Raw genomic sequence first — 19573 nt, forward strand, 5'->3', positions numbered from 1 at the left:
CCCAAGTTGGGGGTGATGTTTAGCGTGTTCTCCTTGTGGGAACAGTACTCTCCCTCCATGTTAGTCTCACCATCTCTGTGACTGGGGGGTCCTCTGCAAGTCTTTTTTGGTATCTGGCTCATAGCACAGCTTTAAATGTCTGGATGGTACCCACACTGGTTGTTGATTTGGACCTGAAAAAACACAAGCAAATCCTCCACCCCATATTACTACATTGCCTTTTTCCAATTCTTTGTGAATGGATCTCACCACCAGATTAATTGCCTTACAGTTGCTTCCTTGGTTTACTCAGGTGTTGTTCATCTGCTATTAATTGTCCTCTTGGCAAACTCAAAAAATTCAAAGTCAGCGATTCCAGGTTTAACTGCATTAGTGGGGTTTGATATTCCTTGTCCCCTCCTTGTTTCCGTAGCTGCTGTTTAAGGGAAAGATGCATTCACTCCACAATGGCCTGCCTTTGAGAGTTATGTGGAGTACCTGTTATATGTGTGATCTTCCATTGATTAAAAAATTCTGCTAAAGATTGATATATCCTGGGGCATTATCAGTTTTTATGGAGGATGGGATACCCGTAACAGCAAAACATTGTATGTCTTTTGACACAAGCGGATGATTCCCTAGTCTGACATGTAGCCCAAAGTGTGAAACATTATCCATGCAAACATGTACATATCCTAAGTTCCCAAAAGATGAGATGTGAGTAATGTCCATTTGCCAAAGTATTTGGTTCTAACCCCTGGGCGTTTACACCCTCTGATTTGGGAGGAGAATTGACCAACTGACAAGTCGGACAATTCTGAATAATCCTTCTAGCTTCTCTCCAAGTTAAGCCATATTTTTTCTGCAGCCCTGCTGCATTTAAGTGTGTCAGTGTGCGGAAATATTGAGCATCAGATACAACTGTGGCAACCAACCGGTCTGCAGATTGATTGCCTGCAGTGAGAGGCCCTGGGAGAGCAGCATGAGCCCTAATATGTGTGATATAAAAAGGATATGTTTTTATACTAGCTTGAATATTAGCCTCATCAGTCCACCAGATCCTGAACTGCAAAAATTGAGAAGGCGATAAACACGTTCGGGTTAACATATCCCAGTCTATTGGAATCAGCCCATAAGAAGTAGCTATGTTCTTCAGTAATCCTAGCACAAACGGAGACCCAGGCCCGTATTGGGTAATGGCTTGTTTAAACTCCTTCAGCAAGTTAAAGGGAAGGGTTCAAAAGCAACCTGTACTTGCCCCTGCCGATCTTCAGGGTGTACAACAACTGGAAATTGCCATGACTCCAAATCTCCCTCTTTTCTCACTTGTTTAATTCCAGCTTGGATGGAACAGGTTACCATAGTTCTGGGATTACAAACGCCTGAACTGGTTACCGTAGGTCTGGGAATACACGGGCCAACAGAAGCAGAGGTAGAAATATCAGGAGGATCTGTCCATCCTTCGACAAGATATTAAGGCTGCGGTGAGGGGAGGCTGACAGACACAAACTTTCCTCGTTTGACTTCTCATCCTTTTGCTTTATAATTTCTCGACATACTTCATCATACTCCTTCTCTCCTGAATCTTCTTCCTCCTTGTCTGTCTGAAACAGCTCCAGGGCAGACCACACCAGATAAACCCTGTATTTGCGTGATCTTTGTCCCATGTTACCCTAATATTATCAAGCTCCCCCAGCTCACCCTGGGAGATTTTTCACAAGAGTTCTTAGGCTAATTCCGAGCTCCCGCAACTAACCCTGCAAGATTTTTTTCAAGAGTCTTGGGCTAATTCCGGACTCCCCCAACTAACTCTGGGAGATTTTTTCAAGGGTTCTTGGTCTACTTCTGGGCTCTCCCTAACTCACCTGGGAGACTCTTTCAAAAGTTCCTGGGCTCCTTCCGAGCTCCCCAACTTACCCTGGGTATTTTTTCCAAGAGTACTTGAGATACCTTCAGCTTAGACTTTCCTCTCTCCATTGCTCAGGCAATTCTTTGTCCTGGGTTCAAGTCCCCACACTTGGGGACCACTTACTGAGTACCAGCTTGGCAGGAAGACCCCCATCCAGGTGGTGCTGAAGGCAATGAGAGGCAGATACCCATATAAAATAGAAAAGCGGGGCTATCTGGGGCCTAGCAGCCTACTGAGCTAAGAGCCTCATGGGCTCACAGCATTCTAGACTGAAGGCCCCTGAGCAGATTTTCATCCATATAGTCTCTCTTAAACAGGTGATTCTTATTAATAAACAGATGTTCTGTATTTACTCATAACTCAAAAATATACCAAGTAGACAGCTGTTACTCAACTACCACTAATTGCAAATAAAAAGGTATTCCCCACAAGGCAGCCACAGGGGCAGGTAAACTTAATGTTTCTCAACAAATGTGTCTATTACTTATATCCATGAATTTGAGATCCATGACCTGCTAAACCTATCCTGTTTTAAATCTTGAAGCCCATGACCCAGGAACTATTAAATAACATTTTAAAAATAGGGTTCATTCAATCCAATAGGGGACTTGACAACAACTCAGTGTCCACACCAAAAACATTTGTAATTAATTGGGGCAGAAATTGCTTTTCATACTGAGTTGGCAACCACAGTTAAGTGAGATAGTAATTATCTTCTTCAGGTGGATAAGCATTTTTCCATTCCAGAAGGTTTTGAGGTAAGTATAGAAATACTTAAGAGAATTGAAGCCATAGTACTAATATTTTTATGTTAAAAGGAATATGTACATATATGATATTTGATATAATTTTATAAAATAATTTGTCCTAATAGAGGGATAGCCTTCTAACTTCAATCTAGGATATGTAATTGAATAATTGATTTAGATTTGAGAGTCTAAAGTGGTAACTTCCTCAACTTATGTATGGTGATGGAACAGTTAAGACAATTTTAGTTTCAGCCTATTTGTATACTTAACCTCTTGAGTGTATTGACGTTATTTAAACTCAGTGGAAGATTCTGTTTGTTAATTCAGACTAAACAAATCAAGTCTGAAAAATAAAATTAGAAAAATTAATTTTATAAAATTAAATTGTTGAAGCCACTTAACTTTGAAAAAAGAACTGAATATCATTCAAAGTCTTCTTAGAAATGTCAGACACAAATTTTTGTAAACTGACAAACTGACAGAGTGGGGTTTTGAATTTATAACTTTTATATGCTAAGTACCAATTTTTAAAACAAAAATAAACTTTGTGAGTAATATCTATGTACAAAAATTATCTTCAAGAGAACAACAAAGCTCATATCAAAATTTTACCAGAACTGCAACCTGTGAAATGGGAGAAAAGAGTTGTAAATCTTATTATCTGATAAGTGGTTAATATACAAAATACATAAGGAGCTTCTTCAAACCATATTAAAAATGGGGGTCAGGCACGGTGGTACATGCCTGTAGTCTCAGCTACTGAGGAGGCTGAGGCAGGAGGGTCGCTTGAGCCCAGAAGTTTGAGGCTGCAGTGAGCTGTGATCACACCACTGCACTCCAGCATGGATGACAGAGTGAGACTCCATCTCTTTAAAAAAAAAAAAAAAAGGCAAAGAAGTTGAACAGACACTTCTCCAAAGAAGACATACCAATGGCTAACAGGACTCAGAAATGATGTTCAATATCGTTAATCCTCAGGGAAATGCAAGTCAGAACCACAATGAGATAGCAACTCTCACTTGTTAGAATGGCTAATGTCAAAATAACAAAAGGTGGCAAGTATTGGGGAGGGTGTGAAAAAATCGGAAGCCTCGTGCAGTTAGTAAGAACTCAAAATAGCGCAGCTGCTATGAAAAACAGTAAGATGCTCCTCAAAAACCAAAAACAGAAATACCATCTGATTCAGCAATCCCACTTCTGGATATTTATCTAAATTAAAGTATTAAATTATTATCATCTCAAAGATATTTGCATTCTCACGTTAATTGTAGCATTATTCACAATGGCCAGGATGTGGAAACAACCTAAATGTCCATTGATTGATAATTTGATTTAAAAAACATGGAATATAATTACAATGAAATATAATCCAGCCTTTAAAAAAGGAGACCCTGCTACGTGTGACAACATGAAGGAACTTTGAGGACATTATGTCAAGTGAAATCAGCTAGTCTCAGAGGGACAAATACTTCATGATTCTGCTTACATGAAGTATCCAAAATAGTCAAATGCACAGAAGCAAGAAGCGCGATGGTGGTTCTCAGGGGCTGGAGGGAGATAGAAATGGGAAGTTACTATTAATTAATTAGTTATTATTATTAATGGGTATATTTCAGTTGTGCAAAATGATTGTTTTTGAGATCTCCTGTACAGCACTGTGCCTATAGTTCACAATATTGTATTGTACACTTAAAATTTTAACAGCAGAGATCTCCTGTTAAGTGCTCTTATCATAGTACTTTTTTTGAGACAGGGCATCACTCTGTTGCCCAGGCTGGAGTGCCATAGTGCAATCTTGGCTCACTGAAGCCTCAACCTCCCAGGCTCTAGGGATCTTCTTGTCCCAGCATGCTGAGGCTGGGACTATGGGCACATGCCATCATGCCTGGCTAATTTTTTATTTTTTGTAGTGACAGGGTCTGTTGCCCAGGCTGCGAGGATCACATGAGCCCAAGAAACAGAAGTTGCAGTAAGCAGAGATCAGGCCGTTGCACTCTAGCCTGTGCAAAAGAGTGAGACCTTTTCCTAAAAAAAAAAAAAAGTATTCTTTTACACTCTTCACACTTTCTTCTTTCCCTCTTAAATACTGCAGTGTATCTTTTCTATGAAAAAGGAACGCCTCAACTAACCACAGAATCAATATTGAAATCAGAAAACTAACACTGCTATTATCATCTGATCTCCAATTCTTATTCCATTTTTGCCAGTGCCCCAATGATGGCAGCAGCCCATCTGGAGTGGCTGCCTCAAAGATGCTGGCTGCAACGGGGGAGGCGTGGCCAAGACTGCACCTCTGTGGGGTGGCAGGAGCCCCACCCCCTACCAAGTTGGCAGGACTGAAGGCCTGCATTCCTGGGTGCAGCTGTAGCCACCCAGTCACGGCTCTGGACCTGGGTGTTCCTGTGCTCTCAGGGACCTGGCAAGCCCCTGTTGCCCCTGCAGGCTGGAAAGTGCCCGCTCCCACTGTCTGGCCTCTCCCTGCTCCCAGTACCCACTCTGGTGCAGAGCCAAGTCGTGGCCAAGCCCAGGTGCTGTCGATACTGGCTGGGTGTGCATGTGCTCACGGCTGTGGTAACCTGCCAGCACCCTGCCACCTCCAGACTTTGAATGGCAACAAGAGCAAGAGGGAAGCTGGATGGGGAGCTGAGGGCAGCTCAGCACAGGTTTGCAGGCACCCTTTGGCATGAACAGCCTTGGCACCTTGGACAGCATGTCGATGGCAGGAGGAAGACAGGTTCCTGGTGGGTCCCCAGTGAAACCCCACCTTCCAGCCAGGGATGGCCTGAAGTCTGGGGGTCCAGGCTGCTAGTTCAGAGTGGAGTCTGCAGTCCAGAGTGAGAACATAGGGTGCTTTTCCCAGCCTGCCCATGGCTTCCCATGAGCCAATCAGCATGCACTTCCTCTCTTCTGAACCCATAAAAACCCTAGACTCAGCCAGACTCACACAGACCTCAGGACTTCCAACTGCCAGAAGGAGCTACCCACTCTGGGTCTCCTGGGAGTTGTTGTGTTGCTTAGTGAAGCTCCTCCTCACCTTGCTCACCCTTCAGTTGTCCCCATCCCTCATTCTTCCCAAACTTCAGGAGAGAATTCGGGATCCACTGAATGATGGGACTGAAAGCTATAACACAAACAGTGCTGAAACACACTCTTCCAGCCCCCACCGCTTGTCACATTGTAGGCGACAAGAAGGAGAGAGGAGTCCCAGACCTAGGGGCTCCACCAGCCAGAGCTGTGACACCTCTTTGGGGCTCTGCAGTTCTTGGTGTCTCCAAGCTTCTGGATGCCACCACATTCCCCTTGTCCAGATGCAAGTGTCCACAGCAGAAGCTGCGTGCAGCACATTTGGCCTAACTGCAGCCTTGCTTGGAGCCAGCACCTGGAGCTGCCCACCCCACCACAGCAGCTGACATGCTTGGCTGTGAGCAGTGGCTGGATCCCACACTTGCTCACCCACACACCCCTCACTGCTCCACACCTGGCTTACCCTTGGCAGGTGTGGGATCCAGGCCAGCAGTGTGAGCCGAATGCAGCCTGCTGGGCTGAGTGGGTGGAATAAGCCCCGTGGGTGCAAGTAATAGACAGACAGAGCTGCCAGGCCCAGAAGTTTCCAGGTGGTGTAGTGACATCCCAAGGATCCTGTGACACCAATAATACACTTTATTGTAAAAGAAAATCCAAGATGATATGTTACATTCAGTTGGCCTGCGTCTTTAACCTTGTTTAATCTGGAACAATTCCTCTGTCTTTCTCTTTCTTACAGTACTGACATTTTAAAAAGAGTTCAGGTCAATTACTTTGTAGAATGTATCTCAGTTTACATTTGTCTGGTATTTCCTCATGGTTAGGTATGGTTTTACATCTTTGGCAGAGGTGAGATTGTGTGTTTCTTAGGGCTTTGTGTCAGAGAGTCCATAAAGACTTATTTTTTGAAAAGGCATTATTTAATTATTTTGAAGGGAGGACCAGAAATATGAATCTTTGTATTGCTTCAGGTATCTATGCATTCAAAAAATAATTTGCTTTTTGTTTTTTAAAAAAGTGTTTATAGTGCCTCTTCCTCTTTCTCTATTTCATCGCAGGTAACTAATATTTTGATACAGAGTACTTGAATCACTTGTAGAGCTGTCATGCTAATATTCCATTTGCTCAGAAAGTCTCTGAACTGGAGTGAGAGTTGTTTTTGCAATATGTCAACAAATGCACTAAAAAGGATTTTATTTCTTAAGAAGAAAAGAGACTTCATTCCAGCAAACAGTTTGTAAACAGGGAGACACGGCCTTCTGTATAAAACCAAGGTGCCTTCTGAGGGAACAAAGAGAGGAGATGTCTTTTATAGAAAAAAGAGAAAGTTCCCACCCAGGGTCCCAGTCTGATCTGCTATGCAAATGAGGGATGCAAACTTGTTTAGTTCTGATTGGTCAATGGAAGTCACAGCCTACTGCTTAGGTCCAAAAGCCCACGTGGGATTTTTTCAGCAGCTGTTGATTCAGTTGAAATAAACAGGAACAGATAGCTATGAAAGTCCCAAAGTTAGGTGAGCATATGGGTTTTCTGAGAAAGCAGAATGTGAATGTGACCTCTAGTAGCAAATGGCCACTTTGCTTTATTTTGAATTTAGGCCTAGTGAGCTACTCAGGATCCATGTAGAAGGACTGGCCCTTTCAGGGCTCACAAATAGAAACATTATGAATCATGATTTTCTTACTCTTCTCAAATATCACAGTGGTTTAGAAGACTATTTTCAAGACAAGTCACCTTTGCCTCTATTTAAAAACATAAAATAGCATATATCCTTTGCATAGAAAAATATTTTGTTCAAAATGTTTCATCATAAATTGAATAATTAAGGTACTGATTCTGACCTCAAGACATAAATCATTCACATTTCAGATATTTTTACAGATAGAGAAGTATCAGCATTTTAAGGATATTTCTTGGGCTGATTGCTCTTTCAGCTACGAGCCTTGTGGATTTATTCAGCTGTCCTCTCTTAGCCAGTTCACATGGATTACCTTGCAGTTACAAACAACCCTCTTTGTACAACAACAGAACCTTCAATTCTGGTTAAATGTCTCTCGCAGGTTAACTCGGGTTCTGCTCCAGCTGTCTTCATTCCAGGACCAGCTGCTATTATGGAATCGTAAGTCTTGTGGCATATGGAAAAAAGAAGTGGTAAATCCACTCAGTGCATCTTAAAATTTTGGGAGAAGTGAAAACATCACTTCTACTCACATTCCATCAGACAGGAAGTTATATTGCGGAGCTCAACAAAAATGGGGCAGGAAAATAACTCCAGAGAGAAGAAAATATTTTTAACAATAATGCAATTTACTCCAAAATGCCTCTACCCACAGCAACTTCTGAGTTTGAGTCTATTGGGCATTGTTGCTGTTCTGTAACTTTCAAGTCTCACTCTGGCTCATTCAGAACTTGTGAGTTACCTAGTAACTATAAATTTCTTTTTTGCTTCAGTTGGTCAGAGTTTGTTTCTGTTGCTTGCAACTCAGAACCCTGTCTGATGCAGAAAGTTAGGTCTGGGCCAGGTGTAATGAATGGGTCACACCTGTAAACCCAGCATTTCTCAGGCCAAAGAGGGAGGATCACTTGAGTGCAGGATTTCAAGATCAGCCTGGGCAACATAGTGAGACTCTTGTCTCTAAAAAAAAAAAAAAAAAAAATGTGAGATGGGTCTCGTGTCCCTTGTTCATAATTAATGGAACATGAACAATATTCTGAGAATGAGAGGAGGAACGAGGTTGAATAGGGAGCTTGTAGAAAGTGTTAAATGTTCTGACAAGGGGCTGATATCCAGAATTTACAAAGAACTAAAGCAGATCTACAAGAAAAAAACAAACAAGCCCATTCAAAAATGGGCAAAGGATATGAACAGATACTTTACAAAAGAAGACATACAGGAGGCCAACAAACATATGAAAAAATGCTCATCATCACTGGTCATCAGAGAAATGCAAATCAAAACCACATTGAGATACCATCTCACACCAGTTAGAATGGCGATCATTAAAAAATCGGGAAACAACAGATGCTGGAGAGGATGTGGAGAAATAGGAACACTTTTACACTGTTGGTGGGAATGTAAATTAATTCAACCATTGTGGAAGACAGTGTGGCGATTCCTCAAGGACCTAAAAATAGAAATCCCATTTGACCCAGCAATCCCATTACTGGGTATATATCCAAAGGATTATAAATCATTCTACTACAAGGACACGTGCACACGAATGTTCATTGCAGCACTGTTTACAATAGCAAAGACCTGGAACCAACCCAAATGCCCAACGATGATAGACTGGATAGGGAAAATGTGGTACATATACACCATGGAATATTATGCAGCCATCAAAAACGATGAGTTCACGTCCTTTATAGGGACATGGATGAACCTGGAAACCATCATTCTCAGCAAACTGACACAAGAGCAGAAAATCAAACACCGTATATTCTCGCTCATAGGCGGGTGTTGAACAATGAGAACACATGGACACAGGGAGGGGAGCACTACACACTGGGGTCTGTTGGGGGGAAATGGGGGAGGGGCGGGGGGTGGGGAGGTGGGAAGAGATAGCATGGGGAGAAATGACAGATACAGGTGAGGGGACGGAAGGCAGCAAAGCACACTGCCATGTGTGTACCTATGCAACAATCTTGCATGTTCATCACATGTACCCCAAAACCTAAAATGCAATAAAAAAAAATGTTTTGAATAGCTGCTTAGGAGAATGGGAAAGGTAATTAACAGGTGTGTGCAAAAGGAAAGACAGCATTATTAAGGGCCCTGCTGAAGCTATCAACTGTAGATTTGATGAGGAAACTGGCTAATTATGCATCCCCTAGAAAACCGTGATGTTATTTATTTTGACAAAGTGAGTCAGTTGTTTAAAAGGACATTTTAGAAGTTAAAAACCTGGACATTATCAGCAGAGTGAAATCAGCATCTATAAAATCATTTATAAAATCAGCATCTATAAAATCTTTGGCAATAGTCATAAAAGTGAATGAGATAGGGCAATTATTTAATGCCTCAGTTTGCTTTTCTGGGTTGGATATGATAAAGCTAGTTTTTAATGAATTGTTCCAAACTTAAGCTTTTTTTGTTTTTGAGACGAAGTCTCGCTGTCACCCAGGCTGGAGTGCAGTGACAGGATCTCGGCTCACTGCAGCCTCCACCTCCCAAGTTAAAGTGATTGTCCTACCTCAACCTCCCAAATAGCTGGGATTACAGGTGCATGTCATCACGCCCAGCTAATTTTTGCATTTTTAGTAGAGACAGGGTTTCACCATGTTGGCCAGGCTGTTTTCAAACTCCGGACCTCAAGTGATCCACCCGCCTCGGCCTCCCAAAGTGCTGAGATTGCAGGCATCAGCCACTGTACCTGGACCAAATACAGCCTTTTAAATATGAAAATCTTGACAGCCCAACAGAACTTGCAAGTTGCAATGCCATTTTACATTGAAACAACTTTATTTCAGAGGTGATTCGATGGTGTGATTCTGCAAGGGAATATTTATGGATCTGCAGGCATGGTTCAATATTTGAGGATCACTGTGAACATTGACACATTACTGAAAATTACTTTAACATTTGCCCCAGTATTTCTCAGTTAATTCTTCCTGGACAGATATCTGAAATTAGTAGTAATTCTGTATTATTCAGATTTATATTGTGGGCAAGAGATGGCACTATATACCTTGAAGTGGAGGTATAGCATCTATTAATTTCCATATTTCAGGCAAAGCAAAATTAAAATATCTTTGAGACTTCTAATTTCTCCAGAATAATGAGCAGAATAATGAGCTTTCTACAATGGGACAGAGTGTCAATAGGTCGGTACAGAATTATTGGGATATAATACACTAGAATGCTCTTAGGATTCATCACATAGATTTGAACATATCCTATTGATTGATTGATTGATAGATTGTTATTTTTGAGATGGAGTTTTGTTCTTGTTGCCCAGGCTGGAGTGCAATGGCGTGATCTTGGCTCACTGCAACTTCTGCCTCCTGGATTCAAGTGATTCTCCTGCTTCAGCCTCCTGAGTAGCTGGGATTACAGGCATGTACCACCATGCCTGGCTAATTTTTAGTAGAGACAGGGTTTCTCCGTGTTGGTCAGGCTGGTCTCGAACTCCCAATCTCAGGTGATCCAACTGCCTCGGTCTCCCAAAGTACTGGGATCACAGGCGTGAGCCACTTCACCCAGTGAGTATTTGAAGATATAGTAAGTAAAATCGTAGCACCTCTCATATAACTTTATATGCTAAAATCCTATTGTAAGTTATTTGGAGAAATGGTTGATTCTAGGGCTAGGGCAGGCAAAATACAAGATGAACCTGGAACATCTCATAATGCCAAAAAGCAAAGAAATGCTAAAAAGAAGAGAAAGAAAAAGCGGGGCACAGGAGTCAACTTGAAGGACCTCCCAATCGCCGAAGCTGAAACAATTTGAACAACAAAATAAATAACACGGTATTGTGTTACAATCCAAGCATAAAATAAATATTCATTAACCCACAGTGTTATAAATAAATGATTGAATAAATGAATAATTTGGGGAGAAGGGACAAATATTCCTTACAGAATATTTTCAAATATTATATAAACATAGTCTTTTTCCACCTGAAGGTAGGGAGAGCTTATTCCTCATCATCCACCTCTGAGTGTGGGATAGACTTAGTGATTAAATTCCAAATAATAAAGCATGGAAAAGGAAAAAATAGTAACTTTAGAGCAGAGAAACCTGGCAAACCCTATTTTAACAAAGCGGTCAAGTTTGGTATCATAGGTAATAAGTCATGTTATTATCATAAGTCCCCTGATATGATGTAATCAAAAGAAACCAGGAGACTCTGAGAAATGATGGATTCAGAGTTTAGGGCAGGAAATGTAAAGGAGAACATTTTGTCAAATTGATTATTGTAAAAGAAATCCAACTGCCCACAGGTGGGATATTTTGAACACCAGTGATATGGTTTGGCTGTGTCCCCACCCAAATCTCATCTTGAATTGTAGCTCCCATAATCCCCTCGTGTCATGGTAGGGACCCAGTGGGAGGTAACTGAATCGTGGGGGTGGGTCTTTCCCGTGCTGTTCTCAAGCTAGTGAATAAGTCTCAGGAGATCTGATGGTTTTATAAAGGGGAAATAAAGCTCTCTTCCCTGTTGCCATGTAAGACATCCCTTTGCTCTTCCTTCATCTTCTGCATGATTGTGAGGCCTCCCCAGCCATGTGGAACTGTGAGTTCATTAAACTTGTTTCCTTTATAAATTGTCCAGTCTCGGGTATGTCCTTATTAGCAGCATGAGAACAGACTAACATAGCCAGTAAGGATAACAACTTCAATAAATTGAAATACATCAAACATATTTAAATCTGGAATTTGCAATAACTGACTATATATTTGATATTAGAGAGGTGTTATTAACATTTTTAGGTGTGAGAATGATGATTATGTTTATTTTTAAAAAGAGTCATTAGCTTCCATATTCAGGAATTTTGAAATATTTATAGATAAAATATGATATCTGGAATTTAATTCACAATGATACAAGAGAGAAGGCAAGTCAGCAGAGTATAACTTATACCACTGACCGTTAGTTGGTTGATGAATACATAAAGTTAAATATAAGTCTGTCTAGTTATATGTATGTTTAAATTTTCTGTAATGATAAAATTTTGCAAGTCTTAATGAATTAATGGATCAAGGAAATGATTTTCCATGTTGAAAGACAGAGAAACAGTGTGTTTCTTCCATAAAATGCACAGCATTGCCTGTGAAGTGATTTTGCCATAAAAACCAAAAAAAAAAAAAAAAAAAAAAAACAAAACAAATACAAAAGGAAACCAAAAAAATTTTCTACCCTCAATCTAATCAGGATTCTAGCTCTTTACTTTCTAATGCTTTAGCTACTAGCTACCTGTGGCTATTTCAATGTAAACAAATGAATTACAATGGAATAAAATTGAAAATTCGGTTCCTCAGCTGTACAGGTAACATTTCCCTGGCCACATAGAGAGTGTGTTGGATAGTGTATAAAACATGTCCATCATGGCAGAGCATTCTATTGGACAGGGCTAAGGCACTTTCCAGGACATATAAGGACAGAAGGATGTATTAAATGTCACCACTGGGAGGTAATTACCAAAATCTTGACTACAAGAAACACTATATGATAAACAGGCTAGTTTCTAAAATTCTTTTTAATGCAGAACAAAAGATATGGTGGGGGAATCAATAGATTAAAAGAGAGTTAAGAGAGACTGGGCATGGTGGCTCGTGCTTGTAATCCTAGCACTTTGGGTGGCAGGAGGATGGTGGATCACTTGAGGTCAGGAGTTCAAGATCAGCCTGGCCAACATGGCAAAACCCCATCTCTACTAAAATTACAAAAATTTTCTGGGCATGGTGGCGTATGTCTGTAATCCCAGCCACTAGGTAGGCTGAGTCACTAGAATTGCTTGAACCTGGGAGGCAGTGGTTGCAGTGAGCCAAGATCATGTCACTGCACTTCAGCTTGGGTAACAGAGTGAAGACACTGTCTCAGAAAGAAATAAAAATAAAATAAAGTGGAACATTAACAATTAAAAAAAAGAGAGAATTAAAAGATATATCCATCTATTGCAATGCATGGAATTTAAATTATGATTCAAGCATAATATAAGAAATTGTATTGCAATTAGAGAAGTGTGAACACTAGCTAGAAATGTAGGATATTAGGTTGTATTTTTAGGAAAAAGCAGTATCAAATTTTAGTTTTAGGAATGACAATTATATTACAATTTTAAAATCATTACAGCTGAAATGAAGGCTATGAGAAGTATGATTTGCTTAAAAATCACTGGGGAAAGGTGAATATGGTTGGAGGTATAGGTGAAAGATTAGCCATTTCTTAATAATCCTTAGAGTTGGGTAATGAGCTCATCACATTATTGTCTTTTCTGCGTGTGTGTGAAAAATTTCCATATTAAATATTTTTAAATACTATGTATTATGAAAAATTAAAAGACATTAACATTTTTAGTTTACGAATGTATTTGTTCATAGTCCAATGTGGGAAATGAAGATATATTATAAAGCAGTTTTTATCGTGCTGCTGAGCTAAATCATACATCCTGCTGTAATTGAAGTGTATTTTGAGCCAGATGATGTACTTTTTCTGTTTTAATTAGTGATACTTGAACTGGTTAGCGGCTTGCTTCATAATTACACTGGCAGTGAAAGATGCTTATTTGACTCTATCAAATTTCCAAAAGTAGCTTTACAGTCAACTCATTGGGAAATACTAATTTGACCAAAATCTTTAAAATCTTTGAAAAAATTGAGTGAAAGATAGGACAGAGGATTGTGTTAGGATGAACATAATACATAATCTATACATTTTTTGAAAAAGCCCCTTAGTCATGGTATACAGTTGAAGGCAGGAATTGTTGCTTGACTATACGTGAAACATAAATAAAGCTGTGAAATTAATAAAATAGTCATTTTGGTAAAATACCTTAAAAATTTTATACCCATGGTTAACAGTTCAAACAATATCATTTAACAAATAAATGATTTCCTTCAGCTTCCATTTCAGTGGTCCTACAGCTAGTGGTCACAATTTTTTAATTATTACTTTGCAATTCCATCTGAAAACGGAAACACCTGGAAATAATGGGCTGGCCTGCCTGCCTGCCTGACTGCCTGCCTGCCTGCCTTCCTTCCTTCCTTCCTTTCTCCTTCCCTCCCTCCCTTCCTCCCTCCCTTCCTCCTTCCCTCCCTGCCTTTCTTCCTTCCTTCTTCTCTTCTTCTCTCCTCTCTCCTTGTCTCTTTCTTTTTCAGAGTCTCACTCTGTGGCCCAGGCTGGAATGCAGTGGCACAATCTCAGCTCACTGAAACCTTCACCTCTCAGTTTCAAGCAATTCTTGTGCCTCAGCCTCCCAAGTAGCTGGGATTGCAGGCGCCCACCACCACGCCTGGCTATTTTTTGTATTTTCAGTAGAGATGGGGTTTCGCCATGTTGGCCAGGCTGATCTTGAACACCTGACCTCAAGTGATCCACCCAACTTGGCCTCACAAAGTGTTGCAATTACAGGCAAGAGCCACTGTACCCGGCCCAGTATTTCACATTTAAATTAATAAGGCACAGAACTGGTATATATAAATTGAACATACCCTTCTCCCCATCTGGTTAGTACTGAGTATTCTTTATGCATTTAGGGTATCTGATTTACAAATACTCTTACATCTTCTTTACCTTAAAACCTATACTAATTATTCTCTGTTTGCTCATCCAGATACCTTGTCTGCCCTTTTCTCCCTTACCTTATGCCTTGGGTCACTGTTGTCTGAGGACTGTATACTGGAGGTATACCAGGAGGAGATGGAACTCAGGGCATGTCTCCTCTGTCCCCTTCCTGCTCATTGCTGTGTCACTGGCATTAGCTGTGACCTTTCCCGACCACAGGTTCTGCTGGGCAGTGACTCCCACTGGGTTCCATTGACGCTTCCTGCTCTTGGCGTTTTAGTCCTGGGGCCAATAATGGTTTCCCACTATTGTAAGTCTCCCAGCACCTTCGTATTCCCTGTTTGTCTCATCAGTTCTGTCCATACCTTGGTTAAGAGTTCTTTCATTAAAAACTTAATTTTAACTCACTTAGGGTAAATCTTTTTCTCTCTGAGAACCTGAGTGATATGACAATTTTGAAAACTAGCCCAGTGCTTTGCATTCTCAAAAGCACTGGTGCCAACAATTTTCTGCTTCCATTAAGGATTTTCCTTAAATAACGGCATGATATAGGTGCGGGGGATGGGGGTTCCAAGATTTCACGTACATTTCAACCAAGCCTGAAAGTTTGGAATTTTAATTTTCTATTTTCACTATGTGCTAATAGCTCTAAAATTGTATCTTTCACCCAGATCTGTCTCTTAAATTGTTGAATTCCTCTGATTTCTTTGCTCTGATATTCCACAGATACTAAAAATTCCAAACGCAATGCCAAATTCCAGTTCATCTTCTTCTATGCCTTTTAAGCAACTTTATCAGCCTGCTTCCTGTCTATATAAAGTGAGGAGCTCTTTTGTAAAATAAAATAAAATAATAAAATAAAATAAAGACAGGATCTTACTCTGTTGCCCAAGCTGAGTGCAGTCACATGATCATGACCCACTGCAGCCTCAAACTTCTGGGCTCCAGCAATCCTCCTGTGTCAGCCTCCAGAGTGGGTAGTACTGAAGGCTGGTGCCACTACACCTGGCTATTTATTTTTTATTTTTGTACAGTTGGCGGTCTTGTTATGTTGCCTAGGTTGGTCTCAAACTCTTGGCCTCAAGAGATCCTCCAACCTTGGCCTCTCGAAATGCTGGAATTACAAGTGTGAGTCACCTTGTCTGGCTCAGAAATCTCTTTACAATCTGAATATTCATGGTCTCTGTTAGTCCTGGGTGGCCATACTTTTACTGACTCAATTCCTTTAAGAATTTGGAGGGCTTTCTGTATATCAGACTCGATTTCACTGCATGCTCCAGAAGCCAAACCCATGATTAGTTTCAAGATAGGCTTTTCTTCTTTAGGTTTACTTATTGCTAGTTTTGAGGTCAGGCTTCCATGTGACTTCAGTTTTAAGCTTTTAGATGTCATTTTGTTCAGCAGTGGAAACACCAATTTAATTCTCTAGAAACCTTTAAGATGTGTCTTACAGTCATACTTTGATTCGCTATTTATCCTTAGCTATTTTTAAAATTTTGAGTATCTTTTATTTGCTTGAGAAGTTGGAAATAAGAGATCGCTTATCTTCCAGATGGACAAAATTTAAACCTCTATGATTCTCTAAATTCAGCTTGCAAATTGGCCAGGTGTTTCATGAGTCCATCTCTTTCTTAAAGTGCCTTATTCTACACAGCTAGTATAAACCAGCTGACACTCTCAATCTTCTGCTTGAAATATTCTTACTCAAATCCAAAAGTCCATCAAGTTATTGAGTGAACTATTTTTCCAGTTCTTGCAGGTGATTCTTGTACCACTACATGACATGGGTTTTTTAGCTTCTACAGTGGTGTCTTCAGGACTTTTTCCAATCTCCTGCAATTGTTTTCTTGCTCTTTTTTCCAGCCTCTACTAACAGTTTCCTTTCCATCTGCCACATAATCTTGGAATCAATGTCACATATTGAGAATGTTGTTATGGCTCCATCCCAGTTCTATACACTGTATAATGCTGTAGCTGCCTTTCACTTGTCTGTGTCTCTTAGTGGACAAGCTCCATGAGAATGGCAAGAATGTTCCCAGTCCCTGGACCATAATAAGTATTCAATAAACATTAAAAAATAAATAAATACGGCGATTCTTCATTCCTAGAGACCTTTTAAAGCTGTCTTTGCTCAGTTTTACCTAATCTCTATTACCTTAGTAATGAGTACTCTAGTTCAGCTAGTCTCTTTTTAACTATTCTCTTTAGTATGGTACCTATTAGAGTACAACCTGTACACACATGAACAGTGGCTCTTATTTGAAGCAAAATCTACCCATCTACAAAATGTGATTCCTAAAAAAAGATTCTTAATGTCTGTATGAGTCAATGTTCTCATCTGTAAAATAAGGATAATAGTGGTACGTACGTGATTGTTGTCCGGATGTTTGCTACAGAGTAAGAATTAAACAAATGGTGACTATTGTTATTCTTTCATTTTTGCATCCACACAGAACAAGCTTGTAACACAAGCTGCTTCTAAAAAAAAAATGGGTAGCTGGGGAAAGAAGTGGAAAGGAGACCTACGTTTTTTGCTATACATATTTTTTATAGCTTTTGAACAGTGTACCATCTGCATATATTACCTATTGAAAACAATAACTGAGCTGGGCGTGGTGGCTCACACCTGTAATCCCAGCCCTTTGAGAGGCTGAGGTGGGCGGATTACTTGAAGTCAGCAGTTCGAGACCAGCCTGGCCAACATGGCGAAACCCATCTCTACTAAAAAATACAAAAATTAGCCAGGCATGGTGGTGCCTGTAATCTCGGCTACTCGGGAGGCTGAGGCAGGAGAATCATTTGAATCTGAGAGGCAGAGAATGCAGTGAGCCGAGATTGCGCCACTGCACTCCAGCCTGGGCGACAGAGTGAGACTCCGTCTCAGATAAAAAAAAAAAAAAAAGAAAAGCAATAATGCCTGATTTAAAAAGTACTACATGTATGCATGTTCATTTTAATTTCTATTATTAATAGCTTGCATGACATATTTTAAAAACAGCAAGAAAGACTTGGAATACTTCATCCATGACAAATTTAAGATAGATTTATTTTTGTTTTTTAAGAGCCCATTAGAAACAGCAATTAAACAAGAAGTATACTTATGGGGGGAAGATTTTACTGTGGCATGAATACTGCTTTTAGTTATAAAGGTTTTCATTAGGTTAAAGAGAAAATAGTCAATAATAACAATATAAGTCCACATAATTCTGAACACCATACATGTGAGGTTTCACTTAATGGTAAAGTATATAGTGGAGACAATGTTTAACCATGCCACATGAGTACCCTCATACAAATAAGCAGTATTTCTCAACTTGCGGTTTAACTCACATGCTTGGCGGGTGTGGAACGCTGGCCTGAAAGCATGCAATAAATAAATGTTCGTTTTAACTTTATGTTTCCCTTCACACCTCAAACAGTTATGACAACAGAGTTTTCAGATCGCTCAAGACCTTATATGTGAACCACACAGATTTCTGAATTACGCAGTAAGATAAAAATGGGTACTGGTAAAATCACACCAGCCTATAGTGGGGGAAAAATCACTTCCTCTGTAGAAATGTTTAACTTCTGAAACTAACTGATTCTGATACTTGATGTTCAAGAGACCTCTAAATCAATGCATTTACCAGGCACTTATTAATCACCCTCTCTGTGCCAAGTATTGTGCATTTGATTAGCAATTAGTGGCTCTGTATTCCATTAATTCTCTGCAATATTCCTCTTTTTTTTTTTTTTTTTTTTTTTTTTGAGACGGTCTGGCTTTGTTACCCAGTCTGGGGTGCAATGGCATGATCTTGGCTCACTGCAGCCTCCATCTCCTGGGCTCAAGCCATTCTCCCACCACAGTCTCCCAAGTAGCTGAGACTGCAGCACACACGTCACCACACCCAGCTAATTTGTGTATTTTTTAGTAGAGACAGGGTTTTGCCATGTTGTGAGGCTGGTCTGTAACTTCTGAGCTCAAACCATCTGCCCATCTTACCCTCCCAACCTGCTGGGATTACAGGCACGAAGCACCACGCCTGGCGAATGTTACTTTCTTCATCCACTTATTTTGTACTTCAATTTCCTCATCTAAAAAAATGGCACTTTTTAATTTCCTGCCATTCATTTATCTGCCAGGAACATGAGGAAGTAGCACCTGTTTGGGATGTAGGCTGAATTAAATGATTTACCTAATTTTTGTCAAGACATCTTAAGCGATGTCAGAAGACAAAATGTGATTAATTTCTCTGAATACTCCATGAGTGCTTGGAGAAAACAAATTTGTATTCTTTCTTTTTTGTGTCCACAAAAAATAATGATGAACTGGAAAAAATATGTGAAACATATGTTGGACAAAACTCTGCTATCCTTAATACAGGGAGACTCTATAATCTGACCTCAGTTTTAAAAGTAGGCAGAAGATAGGAGCATCAGATCCTTCAAGGAGAAATGTAGATGATCAATAAACATGAAAAGATTATTGATTATTTACTGTTTTTTTCTATTGTTTTCCCATTCTCTATTCTCCTGATTTTTGGAGTTATCTTTATTACTTCCTGTCTTTTCTTCTTCTTTTATGTAGCAAGCACAAGCAGTCTTTTTTAATGACAGATAAACCTGTAATATATTTATGATACTGAACATGGTGTTTTGAAATACATGTGATAGTGGAATGGCTACACTGGCTAACTGATATA

This window comes from Saimiri boliviensis, chromosome 16, assembly GCF_048565385.1.
Source record: "Saimiri boliviensis isolate mSaiBol1 chromosome 16, mSaiBol1.pri, whole genome shotgun sequence".
Classification (NCBI taxonomy): Eukaryota; Metazoa; Chordata; class Mammalia; order Primates; family Cebidae; genus Saimiri; species Saimiri boliviensis.